At 37.2% G+C, this 12,146-nt stretch overlaps 1 long non-coding RNA gene across 1 annotated transcript; it reads left to right on the plus strand.

The window, feature by feature from the left end:
* The first annotated feature begins 7,949 nt into the window (after positions 1-7,949).
* Positions 7,950-11,046, plus strand: LOC122437941. The gene is made up of 3 exons (XR_006268409.1): positions 7,950-8,002; positions 9,128-9,199; positions 10,273-11,046. It is a non-coding gene; the product is annotated as an uncharacterized LOC122437941 (long non-coding RNA).
* The last annotated feature ends 1,100 nt before the right edge of the window (positions 11,047-12,146 follow it).

Here is a 12,146-nt window from a genome sequence, read left to right on the forward strand (position 1 = left end):
AATAGCTTATTGGTTTATTATTTTTATAACATATTAATTATTTGTGATTGAGGTCATTTTAAATCCTAAAAACTGCTTTTGGCAATCTCTTTATATATAATTTATTTCCTCAAATCTTTTATAATAATGCTTGAAAAACCTATTAATACATTTGTCTGAATTGAAACATGAAGGCAAAATTTTTCTGACAAAATGTAAGTCTGATTAGCTTGGGGACGCTTTGCTGATTAAGTTGAAGGGCAGACATTCTCCATAAATTTAATAAATTAATTCTGCAATCCAAAGTATTGATAAAACTAAATTTAAAGCACATAATAAGATAAAAAAGAGTTTAACACAAAAATATTTTATAAGAAAGAGACTAATGAAATAACATTTTGATTTTTTCTAACCCTTTTGGACTTATTGGGTTAAATAATACACCTGTAAATAGAAGAATAGTAGGTATAATTTATAGCCATTTGGTGTGTGTTTGTAAAGTGTTTTGGTTTAATTCCCAGATATTGAGAAAGCTTGGACAATAATGCCTGGGCAATAAATCATTTTTCAAATCAAGCACTTTTTAGTTCTTTGCTATTGCCAATTTGAAATGGAACTTAATTTAAAATGGTTAAAAATAGATTTTGGTGGCATATTACTGGGATTTTGGCCTTCAAATATGTGTCAACCAGGTTATAATTAAAAATGATTTTTGATGATAGATCACTGTGACTTTTGGTATTTAAGGAATTGAGTGACACACCTATGAAAAAGAAATAAAACTCCCTCCCATTCCCCTCTACTGTTTTCTTTGAAAATAGTTTCTCTGTGTCCATATCTATAAAATCAAAACAAATCAAAATACAATTTGTGTAGGACTCTTTCTCACTCTAACAATTTCTTACACATTCACAGAGATAAGAACTAATTGAAAAAAATCTCAATAAGAAATGCATTTCTAATAAAATTCTACTTTTGATATTCAATAATTATATAACAATATCAATACTATACATATGATGTACAGTAGTAATAGTAATAACTCAAGCCAGGAAAAATATTTAATATTTATAACACTCTAAGTAATTTTCTACTTTTCCTTGGTATTTTTTCTTTGCAATGAGTACAGGGAAGATTATCAATAGAAGTCTTTCAAGAATGAGAAATAAATTATATTAAGTATTATGGTTAAAAATGGAATGGAAATATGAATTCAAGGGGCAAAAAACAAAAGATGTAAAATTCCTAAATGTCAAAGAACAAAGAAATCGTTGAATTATTTTTTTGAATTGTGATATTTAAATTTCACTAGATATTTAGATTACTGTAACCCTATTTTTAAATAAAATGTCACTAATCATATCTATTTAAACTCATTATGGAAAATCTTAGATGTCTAAATCTTAGAAGTAAAAAATGTACAAGAGGACACGAAATAAATAGTACTTATTTTGGGAAGTACTAGATGACCACTGGTTTAGGTTCTGGGAGGTTCTGCCACTCTGTAAGCAAGCAGGAGTATGGATAACACATATAAGCTGAACAAACCAATACTTAAAACACTGACACATTACATTTATGGATAGTGGCTAATTCTTCCTGATCATTTATCATGTTGTAAGTTATATTCCATCTACAGTCAACAATTCATTTAATCTTCACATTGCATCATGAGGTAGACACAACTCATGTGTTTGTTTACCCACGTAAATTAGATGTTCATACAACAAAGAAGAGCTGGAAGTCACTTCCTAAAGCACTCATTGTCTGTACTCCACCTCTATGTAGCCTTGCCATACCCCACATGGAGAAAGCTGGCAGTTTATTCTGTCTGCACTTAAAATAGCCCTGGATTGTCAGGAGAAACCCTGTTAGCCCATCTTACAAAGTAAAACTGGGACTCAGAGGCACAAAAACAGAGACAGGCTGATTTAATATCCCACTAAGTTTGGAAACTGTCCTCCTTTTCCCTTTCCTGGTAACCCTGCCCCTCTTCCATGAAACGTTCATTAATGCCTTCCACCACTCACTCTACTCTGTGCTTGTAAGTAAAAGAGGAAGGATATATGCTACAGATTAACACTGATGATCTTTTTATGATGGGTTATATCCAGTGATTTTTATTTTGTTTCTTTTTTAATTAATGACTTTTTCTCAATTATGAGGAAAGCAAGTTTTGTCAGATTAGCACATCTTTCAGCAAATAGTCATTTTCTTTCCCCCAGCTCCATGGAGAAGCAAACATCCTTATCCCATCAGAAGTGGGCTTAGCCAGGGAACTTGCTTAGGCCCAGAGGAAGGTGGGAAAAAGTGACTGAGTTTCAGTTTTAACCCAAGAAGCGTCTCTCATGTGTTCTCATCCATTGAGGGGCTTCTGACCTCTGCCAGGAAAAGACGTCTCAGGGACCTGTACCCTCCAGCTTGGGTCCACCCACAGACCACAGCCAGAAGCAGAGCTATCCTGGTCTACCTGTAAAAATGACAGAAAGAGACACGCCAGCTGAAATTGGAAGCTGCATTTTGCACCACAGAACTGACAAATATGTGCCTACTGCATTCAGACTCTCTAATTATCATACATCATATATATTTCTTTTCCTCCAAAAATAGCAAACTTATAAACTGCCCCTTAATACTTTGGAGCTCTCAATCATCGGCATTTTGCTCATGAGTCTCCAGCTTTTGTTCTGTGAGCATCTAATTCATTTGGAGGTGTTTGTTTACCCATGTAAATTAGATGTTCATACAACAAAGAAGAACCAGAGCTAGAAGTCACTTCCTAAAGCACTCACTTTCTGTACTCCACCTCTATGCAGCCTTGCCATACCCCACATGGAGAAAGCTGGCTGTTTAAGTCTATTCTGCTGCACTTAAAATAGCCCTGGATTGTCAGGAGAAATCGTGCTGGCAGCAGTGAGGTGTGGTTCAACTTTCTGGCAATCACATTCATTTGGCTAATGACTCTGCGCATTAGGGTTCTGTTTTTTAGTGTACCTTCAGTAGGGGGAAAATCCAGGCTTTTTTTTTTATTATTATTTTGATTTATGATTATAAAACTTTGTAGATTTATCACTTCTCTAATTAGCATCGAGTGGTCATTTTCCTAAGTGAGGCACAATCAGCTGTTTCTTTTGAAAGATCAGCCTGTCTTTTGAAAGAGTAAGACATGGCTGTGTGTATGGAAATGAGAATCAACTGTAACTGGAGCTTGGTTGGTTGGTTGTGGGTTTACTCACTGTCTTGGTCTGTTTATACAAGGAGTTTCATCAGGACGCAATTGGTTGAGATGTAAGGATGTAAGGATGTAAGGTTGCTAAAAGATGCCTTCCTAACAGAGAACTGGCAGGCTGGGCTCTGTTCAAGCTTAAGCTCCTATTCTGTTAGTCTCAGGATGTCTGTTTGCTTGGTGAAACACTATTGGAGACTGCCAGTAACTGAGACAACCTAGGATAAAGCTTCTAGGAAGTTCCTTTCTGCTCTTCAAAGAGAAGACGCTTACCACTGATTATAGATTAGAAGGCAACTCAATGGAAAATACTCCTTCTTCAAAGGAAGTCTATACCTCTAATTTTCTCACTTAGTAGGCAGTCTTTACAGTTAAACAGTGTGTGTGTGTGTATATATATATACATATACATATGTATATATGTATATACATGTTGCAGTCTTTAGAGTTAAAAAGTATATATATTATATATACATGGCTTCCCAAGTGTTGCAGTGGTAAAGAATCTGCCTACCAAAACAGCAGATGCAAGAGACCCGGGTTTGATCCCTGGGTCAGGAAGATCCCCTGGAGTAAGAAATGGCAACCCACTTCAGTTTTCTTGCCTGAAAAATTCCACGGACAGAGGAGGCTGGCAGGCTACAGTCAGACACAACTTAGCAACTAAACAACAACTATATACATATATACATGTATATTTATCATGAGTAGGGCAAAAGTCTAAAGAGATTAAAAACAATGAATACAGATTAAAGAAGTAGTTAATGATCATTTTTTACTTCTGTGACTAATTATTTTTGATAGAAACAACTTCTTTGGAAGGAAATAACATTAATAAAGCCTTTCATAGTTGACCTTTTAATGGCAGTAAAATTGAGTTATATAAATTCTATTTGTGGTAATGGATGGTTTCCAGCTAAATTGCTCTCTGATATTATGGAAAACTGCTCATTTCCAGAATCATTTTCTGTAAAGGAATTGTTGAAAATGGTTTAGCTCAGTGAAGTCAGTTAACTGAGATTATCTGTTTTTAATCTACAGCAAAATAAGTAGAAAAATTGTGATACAAGTCCTATATTTTATGATGTAAAATAATTTTTGATCAAGGTAATTAATTTCCAAAGGCAAAGGATTCTTTTTTTTCTTTTGCAATTCATGTACCACAGTGCCTGACAAAATAGGCATTGGACAAAGTTTTCTTAAACTAAGTTAACTAGACTTCATTAATTTTTCTATTTTTAGAAAAGTTATTAATTTGACATCTGATCTCATCCTATTCTTTGTTCTATAATTTTTTCTTGAATTTCTAATTTAGGCAGGGAAGAGTATCAATTTAAAAAAGAATTTCTAATGTTTAGTGAGGAGCAATCAAATGTAAATATCAGACGGAATTCAATTGAGTTCACTAGTTACCATGATCTAACATTCCCTATTATGCTGAAAAAAAAGACAAAAGAGAAAAATCATTTACTGCTAAAATCTAATCAGCCTGGCAACTGGCAAATTGTTTTATTTTTTGCTAGTAGCAGATTGTTGTTGTTGTTTAGTTGCTAAATTGAGTCTGACTCTTTGTGACCCCATGAAGTACAGCACACCAGGGTCCTCTGTCCTCCACTGTCTCCCAGAATTTGCTCAAATTCATGTCCATTGAGTTGCTGATGCCCTCCAACCAGCTCACCCTCTGTCACCCCCTTCTCCTCTTGCCCTCAATCTTTCATCAGAATATTTTCCAATGAGTCGGCTCACTGGAGATAGAAAAGAGTAAATGTTTTTTTAACATGAAATAACATTAGGATCACCATTAACTGGTATAAATATCTCCTTTTACTTTACAAAATGGTTCTGAATATCTTACAAAATGAGACGTATCAAAGTTGAAATAAATTATGTTGAAATTTTGCCTCTCAGATGGAGCCTTCAGCCTCTGATACACTCACCCTCTGGGGGATGACAGTCTTGAATCTGGAAGGTGAACAGGTACACCCCAGAGGTGATGAGGCAACAGGAGGCACATTTCAATATGAGACAAAGGCTTAGACTTGGCTTATGAAGGCAAACCTCGCGATGGCCTTGGAATCCAAGTGACTAGAATGTCAAGTTCTGAATCTTTTTCCATTTATGAAGCTGCTGCTCTCAGAACTATTTCTAAAATGCAGGAGAGAAAGCATTAAATTAACCTTTGCAGCTAAAGAAGATAAACTAGAAGTGTCAAACGACTTGTAATTTAGTCTTCTGACAGAAATAAACATTGGCTTGATAGAGAAGAAAATTCGAGAGACAGCTGTGAGGCTGAGAGGAATGGCATTCAACTGCTAAAGGATTTTGTAACTACACAAATAAATTTTAAGAGGTAAAGTCTCTGGGGCCATGAGTTAAATGTGAGTCTATTTTTTCCCCTTGCCTACAATCCGTTTGAATCTTTTCCTTTCTTTCATCACATCAAGATCACCTCACAGGAAAAAGGTGATGACTTCTACCAGTTTCCAGAGCCTTCTGTTAAAAACAAAACCTTTTTACAGTTCAGAGCAAAATTTGATCCAAAAATTATTTTCAATTTTTTTTCTGTAATTGAAACTGAGCTTTTCACAGATGGCAATAAAATACTCCATTAAAAATTTCTTCCTCTAAAAGGGAATACTGCAACACTGTTACCAGTGAAATGGCTTCTGTTTATTTTATCCTGGTTTCAGCTCCTTCTGCTTCTCAACTGTCAATCTGGCCTTTGGACAGAGAATAGAAGATGCATAATATAATTCCAGAAGCACAAAGAGTGTTAACTTTTCGTTATGATTAAAACAGAAAACTAAATCAAGCAGTTAAGTTTCTTTTAATTGAAAGATAATTTTCAATAGACTTCAACAGTTTGCATAATAGATTTATTTGTTCAAAATTATTATACTGATTTAAACACCAGCAGTATGTCACAGAGACTATGTGTCTTACAAGACTTGCTTAAATCCTAGCTTTGTTACCTAGTAATTTTGTGATTTTTGGCAAATACTTAATAATCTTTCTTGAATTCTTCATCTATAAAAGAGAAAATGATTGTTTTTAACATGTTGCAGGAATAAATTTGGTACTATACATAGAAATAAAGTGTAAACTACCGAGAACTATTCACGTATAAGGGACCCTGGAAGGAGTCTTATTCTCTTTGTTGTTCAATGAGTAAGTCATGTCCAACTCTTTGTGACTCCATGAACTGCAGCATGCCAGGCTCCCCTGTCCTTCACTATCTCCTGGAGTTTGCTCAAACTCATGTCGGTAAGTCAGTGATGAAATCCAACCATCTCATCCCCTGTCATCCCCTTCTCCTGCCTTCAATCTTTTCCAGCATCAGGGTCTTTTCCAATGAGTCAGCTCCTTGCATCAGATGGCCAAAGTATTCTCTAGATCAGTTACAATCACTCATATCGTTAAAAAAAAAATGTTACAGTATATTTTGTGTGCATGCATACACGCTAAGTCACTTCAGTCATGTCCAACTCTTTGCAGCCCTACAAACTGTAGCCTGCCAGTCTCTCTTGTCCATGGGGTTCTCCAGGAAGAATAATGGAGTGGATTGGCATGCCCTCCTCCAAGGGATCTTCCCGACCCAGGTATCAAACCTATGTCTCTTAAGTCTTCTATATTGGCAGGAGGGATCTTTACCACTAGCACCACCTGGGAAGCCCAATATTTGCATACTTAAAGTTGTAAGTCCAATTAAAGTATTATAGATCAATAACATATAAAAATTATGCTTTTCCAAGTACTGGCAAGGACACGCCCATTAAAAAGATTTATTACACAGTGTGATTACCCTCAGACCTAGCAATAAAGTGTTTAACATGGGCTCTATGAATAGACCCTCAATGTATTTAATCAAATGTGTGTTTGTGAGGGGTACAGTGTAATTGCTATTCAGGAGTTCTTAACCAGAAGAAGATATTAAAATCATCTCTTGGGCTATGTAAGCATACATAAACCTGGGTCTCCACACCAAGATGCTGTTCAATGGTTTTTCCGGGTCGTATAAATTTGTCTCCTTAAAAATTTGCCAGTTTTTTTTTCCCTTATGATGGCCATTCTGACGGGTGTGAGATGATATCTCATTGGAGTTTTGATTTCTCTAATAATTGGAGATATTGAGCATCTTTTCATGTGTCTCCTGGCTATCTGTATATATTCTTTGGAGAAATGACTAGGTATTCTGCTCATTTTTTTTGATTAGGTTGTTTGCTGTTTTGATCTTGAGCTGCATGAGACATTTATGTGTTTTGAAGATTATTTCCTTATCAGTTTCTTCATTTGCAAATATTTTCTCCCATTCTGAGGGTTGTTTTTAATGAACTGGGAGAGTAGCGTTGACATATATGTACCACCATGTGTAAAATACATAGCTAGTGGGGCAACCTGTTATATAACACAGGGAGCTCAGCTGCATGCTCTAGATAGGTGGGGTTTGTCTGGGTAGAGGGCGCGAGGTAGATCTAAGAAGGAGGGGGTGTATGTATACATACAGCTGATTCACTGCCTTGTACAGCAGAAATTAACACAACATTGTAAAGTGATTCTTTCCAATAAATGAAACTTCCACCACTTATTCAGATGAGAAATCCTTTGAGGAAGCATGTGTATTAAATTGCTTCAGTTGTGTCCAACTCTTTGTGACCCTATGGACTGCATCCCACCAGGCTCCTCTGTCCATGGGATTCTCCAGGCAAGAACACTGGAGTGGGTTGCCATGCCCTTCTCCAGAGGATCTTCCCAACCCAGGGATTGAACCTGTGTCTCTTACATCTCTTGCATTGGCAGGTGGGTTCTTTACTGCTATTGCCACCTGGGAAGCCCCTATGTAGGAAGATCACAAGGAAACCATACCTCCTTTTTGCTTTTTACTTCAACTCCTGAACTGGAGTTGAGATATTTGTCAAAACCCAGAATGCCAGGTGGCCATGGGACTCAGGAGAAGTTGGCCTCTCCCAAGTCTATGTGGTGGGTTCTCTTTGAATAGCAATTGGGACTCCCTCTTTGAAGGATTCCTTCTAATTTTCCCCATACCCCCCATTTGGTTAATGTAGTCTAAAGCATTTTCCTCACTTGACCTTAAATCTTGATGCGCAGGTTGAGGGTCATTGGCATCAACTGTGTGCTTGTTGGAAATGCAGAATTTCAGCCCCACTCGAGAGAGAACTCAAATCGATATCTGAATTTTAATAAGAGCCTCAGTTGATCTGTGTGCACATTAAAGCTTGAGAAAGCACTGTGATACAATGCCAAGTAGAACTGAGGGGAAAGTCATGGTGTGTACGTTAGAGTTCTTTTGATTCTTTTCCTTGAGTTCTCCCCTACCCCACGGTTTGTTTGTTTAATTGGTTGGTTTATTGATTTGGCATCAGAACTAAAACTAGAAGAAAGGGGTGAGGCCTTAGGCCAGAGGAGGTAAAGAACCATGGTCTTGAAGGAGAGGAGTTTGAATTGGACACCACTTAGTGATCCACAGTGGGCCATTGACTTTGTCCTCTGTACACACACCTCTGGGAGCCCTGGTGGGGAGGTTCCAGCTGGTGGATGACCTGGCAAATCACAGCTCCAGCCATCAGAGGCAGTTGCTGTTCAGTTGCTGAGTCATATTTAACTCATTGCGACCCCATGGACTGCATGCAGCATACCAGGTTTCCCTGTCCTTCACAGTCTCCCAGAGTTTGCTCAAATTTTATTATTAAGAATACATTAAATAATAAGTATGTTGCTGTTTTTAATGATGAGCATTATCACTATTATCGTTAATAAAATATGCTCTGATATTGGGGTATTTCATGGTTCTTTCTATAATATCAGGGGGATAGAAGAAAAAAGAGTGTGTCACAGAATCCTGGTTGTTTCTAAGCTCTCTTTTTATTTCATTATTTTTAATTCTCATTTCCTTTGCTGTTTAAGGAAATGGAGCAATCCAATACAACCCTCCTACAGCATCATGATTTGGGTGGAATTGTATATATTTTATCATGGGTAAGTTCCCAACTAGTCTAAATAAAACCAGATTCTGAAGAGAGAATGAGATGAATCCAACTTGGGTCAGGTGTCTAGTTACTAACTAAACTACAGGCTAAAGGTATGGGACATACAGTACAAATAAAGATGAGAAGGGTAGTTCCAAAGAAGAGGGGCTGGGAAGGTTATCAGTGGTATCACATACCATCCATCCATCAATATAGATCATTCTAATTAGACTTGGCATCAACAACCATACTAAGAAAGGGAAGGATAAAGATGAGTTCATACTGTGAATCCTATAACAAGCATGATGGACCCCATCAAAGTTAGATTCTATTCACATCCTTTGTATGGCTTCCGTGAAGGCATTTCTGCTTTGTGACTATTTCTGCTTTGTAGCAAAGCAAGCAAAGAAGCTTTATTGTTTGTAAGTAATCATTACACCTTTTGGCCATCTCACATCCTTCTGTAGCTTACTAGTTGTTATGTGAACCTTTCTGCTGCTTAAGAATCGCAGTTGCAAAGAATTCCAATAGTATCCTGCTATGATGGCTCAGGGTTGCATCAGATCCTTTTAAATGTTTGCAGCTGTTCCTTTTCCAAGTGACTACTTTGGAAAAAAAAAATACCACATTTGTCCCATATTGGGACATTTTAACAGAATAGACTTTTTAGAAAGCCTTTTTTACCAGATTGCTGACATTCTTACATAAAATGATCATTTTTCTAAATACTTTAGAAATTGACATGCCTACTTTTTAATGCCTTTAACCCTGTTCTCCATGATCATTCCTACAAAATAGATGCTACCCTGTATGCAATAAAATTGCTCTTTGAGAAGGGCACGTACTTTAAGTTTTGCTCCTTCCATCTAATATTGGAGAAAGGGTTTATACCAGTGATCCACATCTTTCATCCTCACTTTCTGACTAGTAGCAAAGATTGGCTAAAAATCTGGCTGGATTTAGGAGCTGAGAATTTCAGCTGTGGAGCCAGTAAAATGATTGACATCAGCAGGAATTAGAGATGCAACTTTCTTGGGCAGTAATGTCAGGTGGTTATGACAAGGGTCTCTTTGTGTCTTGCAGAGTCAACAGCCCACTTGCAAATTTTGCCAGTACAGCTGCAACAATGCTAAAGCCATCTTCTCATCTGAATCCAGAGTTTCTAAGGCTCAGAGTAATTCATAAAGGCACTCAAATCTAGCCTCTTTTCAATATCCCTGCTCCTACTGAGAGAGCAGCATCATTATTCATCCATTCATTTATTTATTTACCATATTGGGAAAAACATGTAGAAAGACATCAGTGATCATAACTGATGAGGAAGTAGGGAGAGAAAATAACCCCAAATAACCCCCAGTGTAGATGCTTCTCAACTCCCATGCTTACCCCACAGGCTTCAGAGCTAGTTCTCTGAAATTATACCACTGTTTCATAGACTTACTTATATTAGAAAGATTGATCAAATAATCTCTGTTAAATCATCAAGGCAATCACAGCAACAGATCCCGAGGAAGCTACCAAAATCTCTATTATCTTTGTTGAAATGCAGATTCCTGAGTCAGGAGCTTCTGAATCTGAAGTATCAGGAATGAGCCCAAGAATCTGTATTTATTGGAAAGTTTCCAAGATGATTCTAATGCAGCCAGACCTACAAATGTCCTTTGATTGAAGTTTGGGAATGAGACTATCTATTGAATAAAATTTATCTGGTTAATTCAGGGTAGCAGAGGGGAAATCAATCAAACCAGTAGTTCAACTGAAGTTTGTCCTTCAGGAGATACACAGATTGAGTGAATTTCACTTTTTAAAAAATGATTAATTTTTTTTTGTGGCACCATGTAAACAAAAAGGAGGACTTTGTTTTTTAAATCACCTTAAATAAAAATGAGTGAAATGGCAAATTTGATCAATTGAATTACAAAGGTCAGTAACATTTGAAGAAACCCAAAGAAGAATGTCAGGCAAAAACAGTGACTCTTGCTGTGTTTTTTTTTTTTTTCTTTCTCTTTTACCCATTATCTCTAAATAGAAATAAGATTTACTTTATGTCTACCTTGCTGGAACATAGTGATTACCTTCCTGGATAAGCAGCAGAATATACAATCAGTGGCCCAGTGAGATTAATCTTTACAGCAAGCTGTCTTCCCCACCAAGCTCACAGGATGTTGAAAGAGCCGTGTCCACAATTTTGCAGACTCCAGGGCTTGAGTCATCAGGGGGTGAACGGGTGACTGAGGCAGCCTCTGGAGCACTCCTTTGATCTTTCAGTCTTATCTTCCAAATTTAAAATGCTTAGGTTTTCTCCAGGGAGACAGTATTCCCCAGGAAATCAAGAAACATAGGGGTAAGAAGGCAAATATGAGAGATAGACTTCTTCCTTCTTGTCACCCCTCGGGGTTTCTAAGTGCATGATGCCCTCCCCACCTATGAGAGCTCACCCCTTAGGACTGCAATGGAAGGAATCCTTAAAGAAAGTCACAATGACAGTTATGAGTCTTTTGGAGCCATGTATGGGTTGCTTAGGATAGATGAGGTGTTAGGAAATAAATTTGCTTTCAGTAGAGCTTCTCAGGAAGATCTTACTCTATTTTTTATCTGGAACAGGAGCTAAAATTCTGTATGTGCCTGCTAAGTCACTTCAATTGTGTCCAATTCTTAGTGACCCTGTAGACTGTAGACTGCCAGGTTCCTCTATCCATGGGATTCTCCAGGCAATAATACCAGAGTGGGATGCCATGCCCTCCTCCAGAAGATCTTCCTGATTCAGTGATCGAACCTGAGTCTTTTATGGCTCCTCTATTGGTAAGCAGGTTCTTTACCACTAGTGCCACCTGAGAAGCCCCCAAAATACCATATAAAGAAAATAAATTATAAAAATTTTATCAAATAATGATCTTCACTGGTTCACTCTGAGTACTGCTTCTACTTCCATCACTACTACTATGAGCTACCACTTA

This window comes from Cervus canadensis, chromosome 3, assembly GCF_019320065.1.
Source record: "Cervus canadensis isolate Bull #8, Minnesota chromosome 3, ASM1932006v1, whole genome shotgun sequence".
NCBI lineage: Eukaryota > Metazoa > Chordata > Mammalia > Artiodactyla > Cervidae > Cervus > Cervus canadensis.